Source organism: Entelurus aequoreus, linkage group LG10 (assembly GCF_033978785.1).
Source record: "Entelurus aequoreus isolate RoL-2023_Sb linkage group LG10, RoL_Eaeq_v1.1, whole genome shotgun sequence".
Classification (NCBI taxonomy): Eukaryota; Metazoa; Chordata; class Actinopteri; order Syngnathiformes; family Syngnathidae; genus Entelurus; species Entelurus aequoreus.
In genome coordinates this window covers 28,558,467-28,580,410 of record NC_084740.1, presented here as the reverse complement: position 1 = coordinate 28,580,410, position 21,944 = coordinate 28,558,467, and the positions used below count along the sequence as shown (strand labels likewise).

At 40.3% G+C, this 21,944-nt stretch overlaps 1 long non-coding RNA gene across 1 annotated transcript in view; it reads left to right on the top strand.

Moving 5' to 3' along the window:
• Nucleotides 1–11,329: 11,329 nt before the first annotated feature.
• LOC133659341 (uncharacterized) overlaps nt 11,330–21,944 on the top strand; it is a 33,506-nt gene continuing 22,891 nt past the window's right edge. The window contains exons 1-2 of the long non-coding RNA XR_009827621.1: nt 11,330–11,468; nt 11,843–11,948. This is a non-coding gene — a long non-coding RNA (uncharacterized LOC133659341). The remainder of the gene's footprint in view (nt 11,469–11,842; nt 11,949–21,944) is intronic.

The following is a 21,944-nucleotide window of genomic DNA, read 5'->3' as shown; positions in this document are numbered from 1 at the left end:
TTTGGGTATCAATCCGATACCAAGTCGTTACAAGATCATACTTTGGTCATATTCAAAGTCGTCATGTGTCCAGGGACATATTTCCTGAGTTTATAAACATAATATACCTTTTTTTTTAAAACGAAAGAAGATGTTGTGATGCCAGAAAATATCGACGTAATCATAGTAGTATCGACTAGATACGCTCCTGTACTTGATATCATTACAGTGGATGTCAGGTGTAGATCCACCAATGGCGTTTGTTTACATTGTGACGCCAGTGAGCTACGGTGTGTAGTGAAGCATGTTTAGCTATTCCTCATCCTGCAGGGATGATACTTGTAAGAAAATTACTTTATTTGTCGCCATGGAGACAAGGATTAGTGATTTAGAAGTAGCTAAAACACTGCCAACTGCGGCTGATTTTTAGCCACTAGCTAGCTAGCCATGTCTTAAAGCACCTCTTCAGGTGGGCGTTTCAGTGTTATAACTTCACCTTTAACGTTAGTTTTTAAGCCAAAATGTGTCCGTTCTCCCTTTTCTGTCTACACACTGTGTCTGCTTGTAAGTACTCTGTGATTGTGCGCTGCCGAACATGCTCGAACCAGCAATGTCCCGACGTGACAACGACGGGGGCCATGGACCGGCTTTTCAGAGGTGGTATAGTACCGTGTATGATTAATTAATATTGCGGTACTACACTAATATCCGTATACCGTACAACCCTACTACATTCAATTGTTGTTATTATACAATATTTCATCTAAAAGTATTTTTTTTCTTATTCAAAGGCATGTTTCATGTTAAAATTGTACTTTTTTGGGAGGACAAGCACTAAATTAAATTAATTTCAATTCATTTCAGTGGGAGAGGTTGATTTGAGATACAAGTGTGTCGAGTTAACAGCTCCGTCACTGAAGAAGTTGAAATAATACTGTAATTGAGGAACAAACTATCAGTGTTTTTCTTTGTGCTACATGAGCATCACATTGTATATTTATTTTTTTGTCATACTTAAGCAAATATAATTCATAATGCAATATAAATTTCTCCCCACACTACATTGTTTTCTTTTCAACCCCTCTGCCTGCCAGCGTCTTGTATTCCCACAGTGACTCTGTGCCATCTGGCTTACCTGATGTATTGGTACCCATTATTAGCTGCGGAGAGATATGCATTAGAGTAGGTGGCGATGGGAAATCAAGTAAAAACCCTCTCTGCAGGTTCCTTTTGCAAACTCTTTATGGCCTCATGCACACCTATTACGCTTTTGTTTCACTCAATTGCATTTGCAAGTGATTCTCGAAGGCAAAGCCAAAGATAAATTCACAATCGGGCTGGGTTAATTGTCTATTGATGAAGATGTACCAGCAAGTGTTTGAGGTGTAAAGCTGTAAAAGAGGGATGTATGGGAGACTGCGGAATGATACATGTTACACACAATCGGTGTGACGTTCATGTAAATTATTTTGGATATGCAATTTTTACTTTCCACTCACAATTTGAATGCTTCTGTATATATGTATATAGTACTATATTTATTTCCTGTAAATAACACAATGAACATAAATCGTTCTAAGGACTGGACTGTGCACCTTACGTCCTTTTGCACTATTTTTCTTTTTCTTTTCTTCCTATGTTTTGCAGACTATTGCACTGATACTGGAGTTGTTTTTAATCTCATTGTACCTTTGTATAGTGACAACAAAAGGCATTCTATTCTATTCTATTGTAGTGTCTCTGCACACGTGGCCCTGGAACCTAATGTACTTTGGGGGACGGCGAAGGATGCTCGGGTTTTGGAACCCTCTGGGTTGTTGTTAAAGGCCTACTGAAACCCACTACTACCGACCACGCAGTCTGATAGTTTATATATCAATGATGAAATCTTAACATTGCAACACATGCCAATACGGCCGGGTTAACTTATAAAGTGCAATTTTAAATTTTCCAACACACTTCCGGTTGAAAACGTTCTCGACTCTCATTTTCAAGAGGATATAGTATCCGAGGTGGTTTAAAATACAAATCCGTGATCCACAATAGAAAAAGGAGAGAGTGTGGAATCCAATGAACCCTTGTACCTAAGTTACGGTCAGAGCGAAAAAAGATACGTCCTGCACTGCACGCTAGTCCTTCACTCTCACTTTCCTCATCAACGAATCTTTCATCCTCGCTCAAATTAATGGGGTAATCGTCGCTTTCTCGGTCTGAATCTCTCTCGCTGCATTGTAAACAATGGGAAAATGTGAGCAGTCCTTCCTCCGGTGACGTCACGCTACTTCCGGTATAGGCAAGGCTTTTTTTTATCAGCGACCAAAAGTTGTGAACTTTATCGTCGTTGTTCTCTACTAAATCCTTTCAGCAAAAATATGGCAATATCGCAAAATGATCAAGTATGACACATAGAATGGATATGCTATCCCCGTTTAAATTAAAAAAAATTATTTCAGTAGGCCTTTAATGTTCTGTGAAGCCAGGGAGGAGTCTAAAGGCATATTTTACCTTCCTCATTTGTAATTAAGGACCACATCTATCGGGACTGCAAGATAAACCACATCCATTGTGATAAGCAGCCAAATGAGACTCTCTCGTTGACCCGGAGATGTCTCGAGGTTAAACACCCTCCTTGCAGACGACTCCTACAAGGGAGCAGCCACAACCTACGAGAATAATCCGTCTTGAAAGATGAGAACATGATCAATGAACCATAACGCCTTAGGGTCAATATTACTGGTGTATTTGTCCTTGAAATGTTGCCGATGGGGGACAATTTTTTTTTAATCGTCCAAGATGTATCCTTTTGTCTCCACGCTTTGACGCCAGCTGCTCTCCCTTGCAACCCACTGGCAAGAGCAGCGGCTCCTTCCTGCAGTTGCTTTGAGACGACTAATTACAATAAATACACCTGCGGGATTCAGCTTTTGGGTTTGACACGTTGGGTAATAGAGAGCGGCGATTAACTGCCGTGATTCATTGTCCGCTTCACTTCAGTCACGCTCCCACTGACCACTTTAGTGTTTTGCTTAGCGAGTAGTTTTCAAGTGGTCCTTATTATAAGATTTAAAAAAGGTACGGATGTGTTCCGTTGGATGCAGAGATCCATCTAGGTCGTTAATAAAATGAGGTGGTACCTCAACCTAAAAGTGTCTTGAGATAAGAGCTGTCTCTTGGTAACCTGACTCTCGCCAGATCCTTGTAGTTCGCTGAGCTCAACACAAGGGTCTGGGCTCGAAAGCATTGCAAACTCCTTCCAGGTAGCAAAAAATAATGAACCAATCAGTATCGCCGGGCGGGATTTCATAGATGTGACGTAGCGCCGAAGGGACTGTTTGATTCGAGCGACCATTGGTGTTCTAACAGAACACATTTGTTTGACAATTGTCTATATTTTTCACAATTACTAACTTTATGTAATAAAATATTTTACCGACCCAAATAAAATGATGGACATTTACGGCGGTCACTTACCTACCAACTTGCAGACACAGCATTTCACTGTTATTTTACTTGTCCGATTTTTTAATAATGGATTAGATTTGTATAGCACTTTTCTAGACACTCAAAGCGCTGCACGGAGAAGTGAGAACCCATCATTCATTCACTCCACATTCACATCTGGTGGTGGTAAGCTACATTTGTAGCCACAGCTGCCCTGGGGTAGACTAATAGAAGCATGGCTGCCAGTTTGCACCTAAAACTACCACCCATCATTCATTCACCAGTATGAGTGGCACTTGGGGCAAGGGTGGAGTGTCCTGCCCAAGGAAACAACGGCAGTGACTTGGATGGCAAGAGGTGGGGAGCGAACCTGCAACCCTCAAGTTTCTGGCACGGCTGCTCTACTCACCATGCCATGGTTTCAATGCATAGAAATGTCCCTAGTTAAGCTATTTACCTATATTTAGTCATTTACTTAATAATCTTAATTTGGCTGCAGGATTAGGTCTCTGCTTTTTGCAGATGATGTGGTCCTGATGGCTTCATCTGGCCAGCATCTTCAGCTCTCACTCGATCGGTTCGCAGCCGAGTGTGAAGCGACTGGGATGAGAATCAGCACCTCCAAGTCCGAGTCCATGGTTCTCGCCCGGAAAAGGGTGGAGTGCCATCTCCGGGTTGGGGAGGAGACCCTGCCCCAAGTGGAGGAGTTCAAGTACCTCAGAGTCTTGTTCACGAGTGAGGCAAGAGTGGTTTGTGAGACTGTGCGGCGTCTTCAGTAATGCGAACTCTGTATCGATCCGTTGTGGTGAAGAAGGAGCTGAGCCGGAAGGCAAAGCTCTCAATTTACCGGTCGATCTACGTTCCCGTCCTCACCTATGGTCATGAGCTTTGGGTTATGACCGAAAGGACAAGATCACGGGTTAAAGCGGCTGAAATGAGGTTCCTCCGCCGGGTGGCGGGGCTCTCCCTTAGAGATAGGGTGAGAAGCTCTGCCATCCGGGAGGAGCTCAAAGTAAAGCCACTGCTCCTCCCCATCGAGAGGAGCCAGATGAGGTGCTTTGGGCATCTGGTCAGGATGCCACCCGAACGCCTCCCTAGGGAGGTGTTTAGGGCACGTCCGACCGGTAGGAGGCCACGGGGAAGACACGTTGGGAAGACTATGTCTCCCGGCTGCCCTGGGAACACCTCGGGATCCCCCGGGAAGAGCTGGACGAAGTGGCTGGGGAGAGGAAAGTCTGTGCTTCCCTGCTTAGGCTGCTGCCCCCGCGACCCGACCTCAGATAAGCGGAAGAAGATGGATGGATTATTATATTTTGTCTATTATAGTTAAAAAATGTTAACATTGAGAAAACAACTATTCAAATAAGATATTTTGGTTTTCCCCACATAGAAAATCTGCAACATCTCGAGGATGCTTTATTTAAGAATTGCAAGTTGAATAATGCTTGTTTTCACAATAAAATACGTATTTCTATCTTAAAATTCCTTCTAATTTCCAGATATACAATCAAGTAAAATTAACCAGCTGCATGGACAATATATTTCAATAGTTATTAGTATTTTTTTTACTAAATGTAGTCTATTTATCTTATATTTTGTCAGCTCTTTTTTGCCATGTGCAACATTAAGATGATGGCTACCTGATGATGATGATCACTTTAATGAAGGCTCAGGCCTAGATCAATACAAGGCATTAAAAACAGGACACACAGTATAATTAATATCATATATTTTTTTCTACTGGTGCACAACGATTGAACCTATGTTGGTTTAAGCAGTACAACCTTTTCCAAATGAGGTGGGAGAATGTTTAACTGCTCAAAGAAAGCACTACAGTCACCGTTTCCCCTCTTAGTCCATCTACAATTTACGACTCCTGTAACGTCGAAAGAATTTGATTTGGCCATTCCACCGTCATTCAGAGAGCTCTCTTATGTTTATAGGGCCAGAGGAGATGGCCCGGGTAAGTAATTGGTGCAGAGAGAGAGGAAGTAAACAACATACTGCAGGTAGGAAAGCGTGCTGTTGCGGTTTAGTACACTTGATAATGCTGCTCCTTTTTAAGATCAAGCAGCCAAAGTCGATACTGACGCCGTAGTCCAATCAATTGTACTCTGATACGATGAAGGGCAATGTCAGTTTGACTGGCGTTTCATTAATAACGGAGAGGCATGAGCCTGCAGGTACAATGCAAATAGGCCCTCCTGCACAGGCGTTTATTGACTTGCATAAACATACACCAGCGCCGTGGAAAAGCTACTAACCTGCTCTCCCACAGCTTCTTGAGATGGATAAATGGGATGCATTTACAGATATGGCACCTTACTTACTACCTATTCAAAGCACGTTTACAATGTTGTCTCCGATGATGCAACAAGAAGCTAGACACTAGGGACATGTGGCCAAGTCATTCCCCAATTGGATAGCAGCAGAATTGTGAGGAACTCGCATGGCTGCGGTAGTTGTGACCCCGAGATGCAGGATGACGTGCAGGTGAGAGTCTTTTATTGTACTCAAAATAGGAGGAGGAGGAGTCATGCATGCAGCAAAAGGTCCTTAACATAATTAATCCTCAAGCCCTGACGAACAGGCGAGGCAGGCATAAATAGCAGCCTGATTGGCAACTGCAACCAGGTGTGCCGGGCTGCCAATCAGGGACAGGTGAGGGGAAACGAGCTCTCAGGGAGACATGCAGGAAGTAGAACAAAAATAAGAGCGCTGACAGGAAATGAACACAAACTAAGGAAACATAACCAGACGTGAAGTGACAGATCGTCACAAGAATTAAATACAATGCATCTGGAAAGTAGTTACAGCGCTTCATTTTTTTCCACATTTTGTTATGTTACAGTCTTATTCCAAAATGGAATAATTTAATACCCCATTATGACAATGTGAAAATGATTTTTTTTGCAACTGTATTAAAAAAATTAAAAAACAAGAATTTACATGTACATAATCCACAGCATTTGCGCAATACATTGCTGATGCACCTTTTGCAACAATTACAGCCTCAAGTCTTTTTGAGTACGATGCTTGACACACCTGTCTTTGGAGAGTTTCGCCCATTCCTCTTTTCAGCACCTCTCAAGCTCCATCAGATTGGATAGGAAGCATTGTTTTTTATCCAGGATGTCTCTATACATTGCTGCATTCATTTTTTCCTCTATCCTGACTAGGCTACCAGTTCCTGCCACTGAAAAACATCCCCACAGCATGATGCTGCCACCACCATGTTTCCCTGTAGGGATGGTATTGACCTGGTGTTGAGCGGTGCCTGGTTTCCTCCAAACATGATGCTTGGCATTCACGCCAAAGAGTTCAATTTTGTCTCATCAGAGCAGAGAATCTTGTTTCTTATGGTCTAGGAGTCTTTCAGGTGAATTTTTGCAAAATGTTTACCACAAAAATGACTTCCGTCTGGTCACTCTACCATACAGGCCTGATTGGTGAATTGCTGCAGAGATAGTTGTCTTTCTGGAAAGTTCTCCTCTCTCCACAGAGGAATGCTGTAGCTTTAAAACAAAGTGACCATTGAGTTTTTGGTCACCTCCTTGACTATGTTGCATAATTTCTGGTTGTATTATTTTGTTAAAACTACTGTGTTATGAATCTACTTGTTAATTTACTGGGCGGTATAGCTCGGTTGGTAGAGTGGCCGTGCCAGCAACTTGAAGGTTGCAGGTTCGATCCCCGCTTCCGCCATCCTAGTCACTGCTGTTGTGTCCTTGGGCAAGACACTTTACCCACCTGCTCCCAGTGCCACCCACACTGGATTAAATGTAACTTAGATATTGGGTTTCACTATGTAAAGCGCTTTGAGTCACTAGAGAAAAAGCGCTATATAAGTATAATTCACTTCACTTTTAATAAATGGTTACTTTCTATTGTAACATTGATCTAATGTATTAAGCACTTATTCTTCTGTTATTTAATAAATTACAATACTTTTGGATAATACTGAAAATGTGGGTATCAATCCAATACCAAGTAGTTACAGGAGCACTTTTAGTAATATCAATGTTGAGATACTGATACTTGAAATTTCCATTGAATGATTTAATATTTGATGACAATATAATTAGACAAAAACACAGGATGGCGGTGTAACAGTATAAATTAAATATTTTAATAATTTCCTGCTACTGGCTCTGATTTGATAACCTGCTCAGTGGCCTTGTGGTTGGAGTGTCCGCCCTGAGACTGGAAGGTCGTGAGTTCAAACCCCATATCAAAGACTATATAAATGGGACTCTTTACCTCCCTGCTTGGCACTCAGCATCAAAGGTTGGAATTGGTGGTTAAATCACCAAATGATTCCTGAGCGCGGCCACTGTTGCTGCTCACTGCTCCCCTCACCTCGCAGGGGGTGAACATGGGGATGGGTCAAATGCAGAGGATATCGTTGGGACTTTAACTTTATTTCAACTCTTTAGTGTTTCGCCTTAAAGCTTTCCTGTGTCCAGGCACTTGTTTCCTGAGTTCATAAACAAGAACAAAATGGCACAATATTTGTTGATTGATTGATTGATTGATTGATTGAAACTTGTATTAGTAGATTGTACAGTACAGTACATATTCTGTACAATTGACCACTAAATGGTAACACCCAAATACGTTTTTTCAACTTGTTTAAGTCGAGGTCCACATTAATCAATCCATGGTACTATCAGCATAATACAGTCATCACACAAGTTAATCATCAGAGTATATACATTGAATTATTTACATTATTAACAATCCGGGGGGTGGGATGTGGAGGGAGGGGGGGGGGGGGGGTGTTTGGTTTGGTTGATATCAGCACTTCAGTCATCAACAATTGTATCATCTGAGAAATGGACATTGAAACAGTGTAGGACTGACTTCGTAGGATATGATGGTACAAATATTGACAACCACTGTGGTATCGACACTATACTTTCGTTACTGTCGATAGGTACATTGATCCACCCACCTCTGTTTACGTTCAAGAGCTCTAGCTTTGTGGTTAGCATATTTCCCTACGGTGTGTAGTGTAGCATGTTTAGCTATTCCTCGTCCTCCGGTGATAATGACACTTGTAAGAAACATGGTTTATTTGCCGCCGTGGAGGCGAGAATTGCCGACTTAGAAGTGGCTTGGCTGCACCGTGGAGGGACATTAGCCGCTTGTGAGAATGCTACAGTGCGTTGAGGATGCTTTCATTATCTTGTTGCTGTCAAAATTGGCTTGAATGCGTCATCAACATGCATTATTAGAATAATACCGATAGTATTAACAGCTCTATCGTCGGAAAAAATTTATATAATTTATATCGCGCAACTCTAACATAAACAATAAATAAATATTACTCTTACCGGTGTCAAGTTTAGAGGCAGCCTTAAATCTGCAGATGATTAGGCAACATATGATCGATGGGGAGATTGACCACGAAACAGGAATACATAGTCCTACCACTTGTACAGCTAAGCTAATTTGGCAATGTTTTTTACTTACTGCTCATAGAACTATTAATCTGACAAACATTACATAAAAATAGTTAATAGTGTGTAAAAAAGTGCCTCACGGATACAGTGTATATACTAGGGGTGTGGGAAAAAATTGATTGGAATTCGAATCGTGATTCTAACGTTGTGCGATTCAGAATTGATTCTCCTTTTTTTTTATAAAATGGATTTATTTTTATTTTATTTAAAAAAAAAAAAGTGTTTTTGTTTTTTTTAATTAATCGATCTAACAAAACAATACACATCAATACCATAACAATGCAATCCAATTCCAAAACCAAACCTGACCCAGCAACAGCAATAAACAGAGCAATTGAGAGGAGACACAAACACGACACAGAACAAACCAAAAGTAGTGAAACAACAGTATCAATATTAGTTACAATTTCAACATAGCAGTGATTAAAAATCCCTCATTGACATTATCATTACACATTTATAAAAAATAAAAAAAAGAACAATAGTGTCACAGTGGCTTACACTTGCATCGCATCTAATATGCTTGACAACACACTGTGTCCAATATTTTCACAAAGATAAAATAAGTCATATTTTCGGTTCATATAATAGTTAAAACAAATTTACATTATTGCAATCAGTTGATAAAACATTGTCCTTTACAATTATAAAAGGTTTTTACAAAAATCTACTACTCTGCTTGCATGTCAGCAGACTGGGGTAGATCCTGCTGAAAACCTATGTATTGAATGAATAGAGAATCCTTTTGAGTCAGGAAAAAAATCGTTTTTGAATCGAGAATCGTGTTGAATTGAAAAAAAAAAATCGATTTTGAATCGAATCGTGACCCCAAGAATCAATATTGAATCGAATCGTGGGACACCCAAAGATTCACAGCCCTAGTATATACACTCTCATTGATTAGCTTGTGTGGCTAGCCTAATTAGCTATGTGCATTAGCAAAAAATGCATAGGCGGCAGATGATTGGTGGAGAGAATGGACATGTGACCTACAGAAGAACAGGCAGGAAACAGGAAGTCATAATTGTTTTAATTTGTTTTCATTGAACAACACACATACATTTATAATTCACACAAAAGTCAAGGCCCTTTCAACATCAAGGAAAGAAAACAAAAGCAAATACGGAGATAATTAAATATTAATAAATAATAATAATAATAATAATAAAAAATAAATAAATTCCAAAAGACAAAAATCACTTTAAATTTGTTCAACAAATATATATATTTAAGGGCTTTTGTACTCTTTTAATCATTCTCCAAGATTTGATTGATAATTGTAAACCATTAAGCCAATTAGAAAATGTAGGCCTTACTTTTATAAAACAGGAATTCATACTTCTAGCACAGTGGTTCTTAACCTGGGTTCGATCGAACCCTAGGGGTTCGGTGAGTCGGCCTCAGGGGTTCGGCGGAGCTTCCGCCACGGAGGTAAAGAGACAACCGACTTATCGTGTAAATAAAAACTTCTCCCTATCAGCGTATTATGGATACCCCCAAACAATGTTCCCTCTAATTTTCCATCTGATTTTCAGGTTTTTTGATTGATTGATTGGAACTTTTCTAGCAGATTGCAAAGGAAGAGAATAAACAGTACAGTTTACACAGTACAATACATATTCCGTACAATTGACCCCTAAATGGTAACACTCGAATAAGTTTTTCAACTTGTTTAAGTTGGGGTCCACGTTAATCAATTCATGGTAATGTGTGTACGGTGTGTAAATTGTTGTGAGTTCATGCACTGTGTTGGTTTTGTTCTTTAAACAAGGTGATGTTCATGCACGGTTATTTTTGTGCACCAGTAAAAAAACATACGACTTTTTCTTGAATTTGAAAAAAATATATATATATATTTTTCACTAAAGAAGGGTTCGGTGAATGCGCATATGAAACTGGTGGGGTTCGGTACCTCCAACAAGGTTAAGAACTACTGTTCTAGCACTTTTACAGAAGAACTACTCAGTGGCCTAGTGGTTAGAGTGTCCGCCCTGAGATCGGTAGGTTGTGAGTTCATACCAAAGACTATAAAAATGGGACCCATTACCTCCTAGCTTGGCACTCAGCATCAAGGGTTGGAATTGGGGGTTAAATCACCAAAAAATATTCCTGGGCGCGGCCACCGCTGCTGCCCACTGCTCCCCTCACCTCCCAGGGGGTGAACAAGGGGATGGGTCAAATGCAGAGGACACATTTCACCACACCTAGTGTGTGTGTGACAATCATTGGCACTTTAACTTTAACTAGGCCATGTCCAGCAGCCATGTGTATTCACTTAAAGCAAATAGAACAAATTAATTCGACAAACACGCATCACTTACACAATCATGTGTGACTTACTTACATCTACTTCATAATCAGCCTACAAGCTAAAAAGTCAAAATGGCTGACAAATAGCGGATTAGCATGTGTAGCTAGCCTAGTTAGCTAGTTAGCAGCAGGAGGAAACACATTTGGCAACAGATGACCACGCAGCTTATGATTGGTGGATGGAATGGCCATGTGACCTGAGACAGTCAGGAAACAGGAAATGCCTGAAATGCTACAGATAGACAATCATACATTATTCACCAACATGAGGAGGTAAGATTACTGTGGTAGTTTAATACTAAGCTATGATAAGCAGCATCTAAAAACAATTATGTGGCACACATAAAGTAGCCTGCAGCTTCAGAAATGTCCTCCATGTGAGTTTGGCTTGTTTTAGAAATGTAATTTCAGCAGTAACACCAAATTACTACCTGCTGTCTGGTTGTTGTGTAGATAATATCAGCTTCTGGGTATGCAAATAGCTCACAATTGCCAGTAATCATGAATAGTGAGATTTTGATTACAGCAACCGGTTCACTGTCACTAAGGTTGGATGCAGGATTCTTGCTTTTTTTTTTTGATCAGCATTTCTGAAACAATTCACCTGGAGTATGTTAAAACCACTTTACATTCTGTTTTCTTTGCAGTGCCTGCGGACATCATCTGTTTGCCCGGTTAGAAGTATCCATCTGTGCGTGCTGTAACCCATCTGTGATGAAATCATTTACTTTTCCACCTTGACCACTTATTAAGGTAGGTGGCCACCTGCATTGTGGGTTTGTTTGACAGTTAAATAATAGACTTTTAAACACATAAAGAGCATTTTTTTTTTTTTTTTTTGCACTGGTACAAGATTTATTGTTTGAGGTTTGCAGATAAAACCGCTTTGTGTGGAGAGCGATAGATAATAATCGTCGTCTAATAAAACGAGCATCTATTGTATTTATGGGGATTCCTACAATTGGGAGTTATGCTGACAGGACAAAAATATTTTACGGGCAATTCTTTAAATGTCAGCAGCGTGCCGACATGGAGAGGGCACTTTTAATCAAATGTTCATCCTTAAGTCATAGTTACACTGACTAAGCATTATGACCTTTTCTTAAAGGGAACTGACTAATCCAGCCTCGCTGCTGCATCATTCAGCACTTTGAGACAAGACAACTTGTGCACTGCTGGAGGAAGTCGTCTGGCAATACATTATTGAACGCGTCCCAAACACAGCATTGTCATAACTCTTAAGTTCTTTCACCCTTTACTGTAGGTCCCTTTTAACCATCATGCCATGCGGAATCAGGCAGCCCAGTTCGGTCTGCTCCTTCATCCATACTTGATGGGTGGACGGTATACAATGCAAATCACAATGTATTCACTGGGACATCATTAAAATGCACAAGTGTAGCTAAAGCTGTGGCCCTTGAGTATGAATTAAAAAAAACAACATTGTCAAATATTTTTAGATTGTCATTCAAGCCTTAATATTTAAAAAATGCATATTGTATGAATTCATATATACTATACATCAGAGGTGTCAAACTCATTTTAGATGGGGGGCCACATGGAGAAAAATCTACTCCAAAGTGGGCCGGACTGGTAAAATCACGGCACGATAATAAAAATAAAGACAACTTCAGATTGTTTTCTTTGTTTAAAAATAGAACAAGCACATTCTGAAAATATACAAATCATAATGTTGTTTGTTTTTTTTACACTTAAATGTTGCGGTTAATAGTATTCTATCTTTATTTGTCGTTATTTATGCTTTCTGAATAAATTATGTGATAATGTTCAACAGTCAACTCATTGGTGTTAATTTTCAATCTATCAAGATAAAAACATTATATCAAAATCAAGTAACAGGATGTTATTTATGTAGTTTGCTCATTTTCCTCAACTGGTGCACTAACATCATGTGGTTTATTTTTATTTTTTTACATATGTAGCATAATCTACAAAGATACAAATAATTGCTATTGTGACATCTAGTGGACACATTTAGAACAGCAGTTTCTTTCATTCAAAAAATGTGGCTCATTTTTATACTTAGCAAACTCATCCCGCGGGCCGGATAAAACCTGTTAGCGGGCCTAATCCGGCCCGTGGCCGTACGTTTGACACCCCTGCTATGCATTATCAAATTCTATTTCTTTGAATTGTTCACATTTTTGTGATTAATATTTGAGGGCAATAAGCCGCAGCTCCCCAGTACCTGCAGCACTCATGTAGCCCGGGACCATGATGTGCTACCACCAGTGGCGTGCGGTGAGGTTAATGTCTGGTGAGGCATGACTGCATCATCACAGTCAGATTTACAAACATATGAACCTGCAGTGCAGGTGTACCTAATGTTGTGTCCCTGCGGTCGTTCGCGGCTCCTGCAGCGCGAGCATTGTTGTTTTTGCACTTTTTGGCTTCTTGTTAAGTGACTTTTTTTGGGTGGATTCGGTCTTGCACGTGGAGGGTTTGGGTGTGAGCTTTGGTTGGTGTGGCCGCGGGGCTCCCGTCGGGCGGTGCATTCTGCGACGGAGATGCTTGGCACCAGGAGGCGGGGTTATGAGACGAGCCTCACACAGTGTGTCTTCGCAGCAGAGTTTTATGAATGCTCAGCACTAAAAATACGTTACACACATACAGTTGTTGACAAAATACACTGTACATTATATACCTCAGCTAACTAAACTATGGAAATGTATAATATAATTCATATAGCAATACGGTCTCACTGCACAGCAGGCCAGCAGTTAGCCGAGTCATTGCGCACAATCCATGTTGAGGCACAAATCAGTGACGTGCCTCAACTGGCTGCTGATCACCGCACCGTCTCTTCTCAGTATTTGAACGGCAAATGTGAAAATAAAAATAAAAATAATCTAAAACTGGTGAAGTTAAATGGAAAATAACTTTAGTATAATCACTGGATACATATAACAATTTAATTATTATTTTTTTCTTTTTACTTTTTTTTTTCTTTCCATGATGGCCGTGCCTCCCCTGCCTCTAGTGACGGCACGCCACTGGCTACCACCAGCATGCTTGACATAGTTATACAGTATGTGTGTCGTGTCAGGCATGTGGCTGGAATCCAGGATGCGAGGCAGATTGTGAATGGTTCAAAAAATAAAGTTTCCTTTACAAGTCCAGAACAGCAGCTATGGCAAAAGTACAACAAAAATGAGCACAAGGCTAACCCTGTTAAAAATGGTATGAATAAATTAATGGTAACAAAAACCGAAGAAAAAATGTGTGAAAAGACAGTTCAAAAGAAACAAGAAAAAGCGTGGCAAAAGGCCAGGACAAAGTAGCAGTATAAAAACCAAGTACAACTACAACAAAGGTCCTTCAAACAAATCGAAATGAAACAAAAACTCAAACTCGCGCAGCAAGGAGCCAGGAGAACTGAAGAAAAACAGGATGCAATAAACAAAGTTCCAGAAGTAAGATAGATGACCAATAATGCAGAGAAACGAACCACAGCAACAAGGTTTGAATAGGCCTCATTGCCAAATGCACCAAAGGTGTGCGGAAACCCCCCACCAAAAAAGTGAAACATTAATGAAATAAAGAACCAACAAACACAAATTCAAAACATGACATGTCAAGTGACGTTCAGTGAAAAGTACATCTATGCTGACACAGACTATTCTGAAGTACATCCAATTTTCTTTAATAATTGCTGGCAAGGCTGGTCCGTCCGTCCGTGACATTTTTCTTCTTTCATTTCAATCTGTCAGTTATAAAATATGACATCATAAAAGTTCAGATACAATCAATTTTGCTGTCAAGGTTAAATACGAAAGTTGTTTAAATCAAATTAGGACTGTGTAACACAACACAGTACAGATGCAGGTTTGTCCCAGCCGCCATAACAGAACTAAATAGGCTTTAGTGCCTTTTTTCCCATTATTGTTTCTGTATAAAACATTATTTTATGTATGATATTTTAATCTGGCCTGTCCCAAATTCATACTTTTTGTGATTTAATGCTGCATCCTCTTTATGGGGAACTTTGAGTACTTTTCCTGAATGTTTAATGGATATCTCGCTGGCTGCAAAACGAGTTCACATTTTGGTACCAATAGATTAACCTAACCTTACCAAACCTAACCCAACCCCCATGGGAAAATGCAAAATGGTTCATTCCTTCTGGTGGAGACACACCCACTATGGAACAGTTCACTGCTCACTCAACAGAGACATCATAATGTCATCAAAGCTCACCTTTATGCGTTGACACACAGCACAAACATATCTAGCTGATAGAAGAAAGGTAAAACATGTATTGAGTCTATTTGTGGCAAATTATGTTTAAATTTCATTTTTGTATCCCATAGCACATAACTGCAGTGTGTTTAAAGACCCATGATTAAAGTTAAAAACAGAGGCATCACTAGTTTTTGAACACAAAGGTAGTTTAGTGCATGTAAACATACTCTATGTGTGTATGTTGGGCAGGATGGTAGGTTTAGGGTGGCCTGGGGGCCCTTTAGGAGTCTAATACAGTAGTACCTTAACTTACAAGTAGAGATGTCCGATAATATCGGACTGCCGATATTATCAGGCGATAAATGCTTTGAAATGTAATATCGGAAATTATCGGTATCGGTTTCAAAAAGTAAAATGTATGACTTTTTAAAACGCCGCTGTACGGAGCGGTACACGGACGTAGGGAGAAGTACAGAGCACCATAAACCTTAAAGGCACAGCCTTTGCGTGCCGGCCCAATCACATAATATCTACAGCTTTTTACACACACAAGTGAATGCAAGGCATACTTGGTCAACAGCCATATAGGTCACACTGAGGGTAGCCGTATAAACAACTTTAACACTGTTACAAATGTGCGCCACACTGTGAACCCACACCAAACAAGAATGACAAACACATTTCGGGAGAACATCCGCACCATAACACAACATAAACACAACAGAACAAATACCCAGAACCCCTTGCAGCACTAACTCTTCCGGGACGCTACAATATACACCCCCCGCCTCACAACCCCGCCCACCTCAACCTCCTCATGCTCTCTCAGGGAGAGCATGTACTAAATTCCAAGCTGCTGTTTTGAGGCATGTTAAAAAAAAATAGTGCACTTTGTGACTTCAATAGTAAATATGGCAGTGCCATGTTGACATTTTTTTCCATAACTTGAGTTGATCTATTTTGGAAAACCTTGTTACATTGTTTAATGCATCCAGCTGGGCATCACAACAAAATTAGGCGTAATAATGTGTTAATTCCACGACTGTATATATCGTTATCGGTTGATATCGGAATCGGTAATTAAGAGTTGGACAATATCGGAATATCGGATATCGGCAAAAAAGCCATTATCGGACATCTCTACTTACAAGCTTACTTGGTTCTATGACGGTGCTCTTATCTCAAAATGCTTGTATCCCAAATCAACATTTCTCTTTGAAATGCATTGAAATCAATTTAATTGGTGCTTCGACCCCCAAAACAGTACAATTTTACTGCATAAAATGCCTTAAAAACTAAAACTATTTTAGATAAGAAATATTATCTGAAAAACAATACAATAGAGTGTGCTACTAACAGGTACTGTAGTTTTAGGAAAAATGTAATGATAATGTAAAGTTTTTACCTTGGAGAGTGGACATCCCAGCTGCTTCTCAGTCAAACACACATCAGCATATTCTCCATATATTCATGGTTAAATGGCCACCGTAACATTCTTACATCCTACTTCAGTATGGTGCCGACTATGAATTGCTTCGCCAATTTGGCGACATGCTCTGTCATGTTTTTGATTATTTATGTATTTGTATTCAAATAATATCATCCACTTCTTCATCTCAGTCCTTCATGCTTAGTTTCTTCCTTCCCATGGTTGGAAAATAAATGTATGTCCATCTCTAGTTAAAAGTTAATGGTCAAACCAAATGTTTTGGGCAGAACTTTCTGGGTTCACTGTGACATTTGCATAATGGCGGGGGTGCTTGTAACTCATATTTTTGCTTGCAACCTAAAGCATAACAGTAAGCTGAGAGACTGCTCTTATCTCAAAACGCTATTAAGTTGGGACATTCTGTAATACGAATAAATAAGTAATATTAAAGACCGAACTGGGGCTCAAACCAAATTCTGTTTAGGGCCAGGCAAAGCCGAGGGCAGGCCCTGGTTGTGGTAAAAGAAAAATGGGCATGTAAATTATACATTGGTGAAAAAAACAAGCCTTCCTTATGTTAAGACACATGTTCGTAATTGTATCCCTGTTTCGGAACCAGCATGTTCTGGCAAAATGAAAGCTTGTTTTTTCTTCCCACCAGTAGACCGCAGATACACTCACGAAATCAACAGTGCATTGTCCGGCATATTTGTGCACCCGCAGGTGACTTCAAACGGACAGCCAGCGTAGAACTCCTGAAAGTGGATCGTGTTTGTCAGGAAGTGAAGTTCTAAGCCCCGTGGTGGGACCAGATCGGAGCCTTGTGGCAGTTCCACAAAAGGGGAGCTTTATTTTTAGCGGTCGAACAACAGGAAGGAGAAAAGGAGGCCAATTCTCCCTGGCAAGATATGCACGAGTGATGACATTGGCTCAGTGGAGTGTAAACCTGGCATGGCGAGGGGTTGTTACGGTTTGATAGGTTGAATACCGCCGGGGAGAGGAGGAAGTGGTGACTTAAAAGAAAAAAGGAAAGAAAGAATGCACCGATAAGCTCTTGAGTGATTGTTGATTCTTTTTGACTCCCGAAAATTGAGGCGATTTGTGCACAATTTGACTGCAACCAGCAGAGGCACTGTTGAGTCAATCTAGTTAGTAGTTTGTTATGAAGCAACTGATGTTTAATAGGGCTCGAAGGTGCACGTGATTTTGCAATGCTTTGTGGGTGTTGGCTAGCCATGGCTGTACCGTACCCGCAGTAATGTTAGAGAGAAAAACACACTGGATTCAAATGGATTGTATAAAACAAAATCAAAGGACTGCACAAAACAAACTGAACCCAATCCCAAAGGCTAGCTACCTCCAAAAATAAATTATTGGTAGAATTGATCTATATGAGCACGTCCTATTGACAAGATTTGAGTACTTGTTTGTATTTTGTCAACGGAGTCAGTTTTTATAGCAGTGAAGAGTTTCAGAATGCAAAGTCTATTAAGGCTCATTCTCCTCCGTACAAACTGTGCATAATCTACGACTTATATCTCATATGTGTCTGAAATGGAGTAAGGGTGCCCAGTCTCATTTCATAAGCAGATCTCCCTGAAAAAAACAAGCCTATTATTACTTCTAAATACGTTGATTACTGCGCTACTTCTCCCAAAATAATAGTTATTAAAGGCCTACTGAAACCCACTTCTACAGACCACGCAGAAATCTTAACATTGCAACACATGCCAATACGGCCGGGTTAAATTATAGAGTGCAATTTTAAATTTCCCGGGAAATATCCGGCTGAAAACGTCTCGGTATGATGACGTTTGCGCGTGACGTCACGGATTGAGCGGAAGTATTGGGACACCATTGTGTCCCAATACAAACAGCTCTGTTTTCATCGCAAAATTCCACAGTATTCTGGACATCTGTGTTGGTGAATCTTTTGCAATTTGTTTAATGGACAATGAAGACAGCAAAGAAGAAAGCTGTAGGTGGGATCGGTGTATTAGCGGCTGGCTACAGCAACACAACCAGGAGGACTTTGAGTTGGATAGCAGACGCACTACCGTGAGTATGCAGCTTTCTTCCAAACATTTGATCGCTTGACCGTCCGTGCGTGCCGCTATGTGCATGTCACGTACGTAACTTTGGGGAAATATATGATGCTGTATGAACTTTGCGGAAGTGAACGGTACTTTGGGCTGTGGGATTGAGTGTGTTGTGCGGGTGTTTGAGTTGTATTGGCGGGTTATATGGACGGGAGGGGGGAGGTGTTTGTTATGCGGGATTAATTTGCGGCATATTAAATATAAGCCTGGTTGTGTTGTGGCTAATAGAGTATATATATGTCTTGTGTTTATTTACTGTTTTAGTCATTCCCAGCTGAATATCAGGTCCCACCCGTCTCTCACAGCATCTTCCCTATCTGAATCGCTTCCACTGCCCTCTAATCCTTCACTTTCACTTTCCTCATCCACAAATCTTTCATCCTTGCTCACATTAATGGGGTAATCGTCGCTTTCTCGGTCCGAATCGCTCACGCTGCTGGCGTCCATGATTGAAAACAATGTGCAGATGTGAGGAGCTCTTCAACCTGTGACGTCACGCTACTTCCGGTACAGGCAAGGCTTTTTTTTATCAGCGACCAAAAGTTGCGAACTTTATCGTCGATGTTCTCTACTAAATCCTTTCAGCAAAAATATGGCAATATCGCGAAATGATCAAGTATGACACATAGAATGGATCTGCTATCCCCGTTTAAATAAGAAAATCTCATTTCAGTAGGCCTTTAATTTTGTGCTTACCCAACACTAAAAGTAAACAGACAGCATTCTTTTTTCTAAAATACTGTACGTTGTTTGTAGCCGGCAGCTAGCTAGGCTAACGCTAACAGCCTACTGAATGCTATGTGTGAAACTAAATAAAACAGGCTTTTATTCAAACTTACCAGTCTGAAAATGTCATGAACACTCCAACTTGTGATGGCATTAAAAGATATGTTTGATCCTCTCACGGCTGCGTTCGCGGCTATTCACCGTCTCCTTATTAGCTTCATAACTCGACTTTCTTTGGCTTTGCATGACCACAATTGAGACGATCATGACCACAATTGTGGCAGTTAATGATGTCGCACGTTCGCGCCATGTTTTGAACTTAACGGAAAAAACAAAAACTGAAACACAGAGTCTTGCATTAAGCCATGCACTGTAAATAAGCGATTCAGAGTCCAACAAGACCCACAATGCAATGTGTTTCCACGTCACACTGTCAAGCCCTATTGTGGAACCAAGCAACAAAAAGTCACATGCTCATTGTTAATTTGAACTTTTTGTACCATTTTCAACTAAATTCATGTTTAGTCAACATGTTCCGCCTCTTTGCATTTCAGTGCTTGTTCCTGATATCTTAAACACAAGTAATTCCCTCCCTTAAAACAATAAAAGCAAGGTAGTCAAGAAAAGCCGGCAAATATTTACATTTAAATGCCTGGCATTCCGCATTACGCCGTCATGTCTCACCATCGTGCTTGAATGCATAATAAGAATACAACCTTTCCCTGACCGGTACTCGCATGCATACACGATTGTTGTGTGGAATACTTGCATATCAAAGAACATTAATATACAATAGGCAGCCTGTTCAAAGCTGGTGGAGAGTATACGGGGACTACATTGTGTATGAGCCGAGTTTACATGTGCGGCATGTTGTCAAGCCGACGAGCAGCGTTACGTCGAAGCCAATGGTGTCAATCCATGAATATTGCTCATTAACAATTGAGAGGACACTGTCAAAGAGGTATTCATTTAACAATATGTGTGTTTCTATAGAGCCTTGCATAATATATTGTGATATTGTGTCTTTTTTTATCCTTTCCTCAATTTTTTTTTTACCTTTTGATCTCATATCCACCCTGCAAGGCTTTTTTTTTTTTTGTCTAAGGCCGGCAGCTCTCATTAGCAAGTGACCCGCTTACTGAAATCTTTAAGTTTGGCTCGCCGTGTCGTCGGGGGTACTGCAGAGTGAAGATACGGCTCATACGCCAGCTAACTGCTTCTCAGCGATTCGTTCAGGTATCCGAAAGCGTCTCATGACAGGCTCCATATATCGTGCCCGCCGGGGGGTTTGTGGCTTTGTTGTTATTTTTTTTTCTCATCCCTCTCTCCTTTTTGGATACGTGCTTGTAAGAACAGCCTGCATTCTCTTGAATATAAAATTCGGCTAGCGCTTTTTCATCCACTGCATCATCACACTGTCATTGTATTTCACACAGGTTGGTCGCGATTGTGCCGATATCAGATACAGCAGCGCACTAGTAATCCTTTAGAGCAGTGGTTCTTAAACTATTTTTACCAAGTACCATCTCAGAAAACACTTGACCCCCACCACCATACGTACCACCATAATGACCAACATTAGAATACAATAGTGTAGTAGGCTTAAATATTCATTAAAACTAGGCAGATGCTTTATTTAACAAGTATATTTACAATTTTTGGCCAATGTAACATTACAAACAGTTTGAACAGTAACACAGTGTTTGGTTATTTAATTAATTGATTATTTGACATAGCACGAGATGGAGCCTTTACCACAGTTTGAGAATCACTGATTTACAGCAAATAAAAATGACATTTATAATATTTTAGTGTAGGCGTGTAACCGTGCACAGTTCAGCATGCAGTTTAAGGCATTTAAAAAGTATCGGATTATATCTATTTTTTTTAAATTTTATTTTATTTTTTTAATGTCCTGCCCAGCTTCTCGGGCAAATCATATAGCAGATGTAGATGCCCATATCGGCTGTTCAGATTTACTTTACAAAAGAGAAGTGTAGGATACTTTTCTTGTTGCCTTACTTGTATTTTGACTTTATTAAATGTATTTATATTATCATTTGGTGCAGCCGGGCCGGAGCAGGAGGGGATAGAAAGAGAGAAAAAGGAAGACAGAGGGGGGAATTGTGGGGACAAGAGGGGGATTAGACAGAGAGACAAAAACAACAACAGCAAACACAACAACAACAACAGAGCAACATCAGCAAATACGACATGTACAAATATGGATTATATCTAAAATCTCAGGTGCAAACAGTCCTGCAGCACATTTACTCCTGCAAAGATTGACAG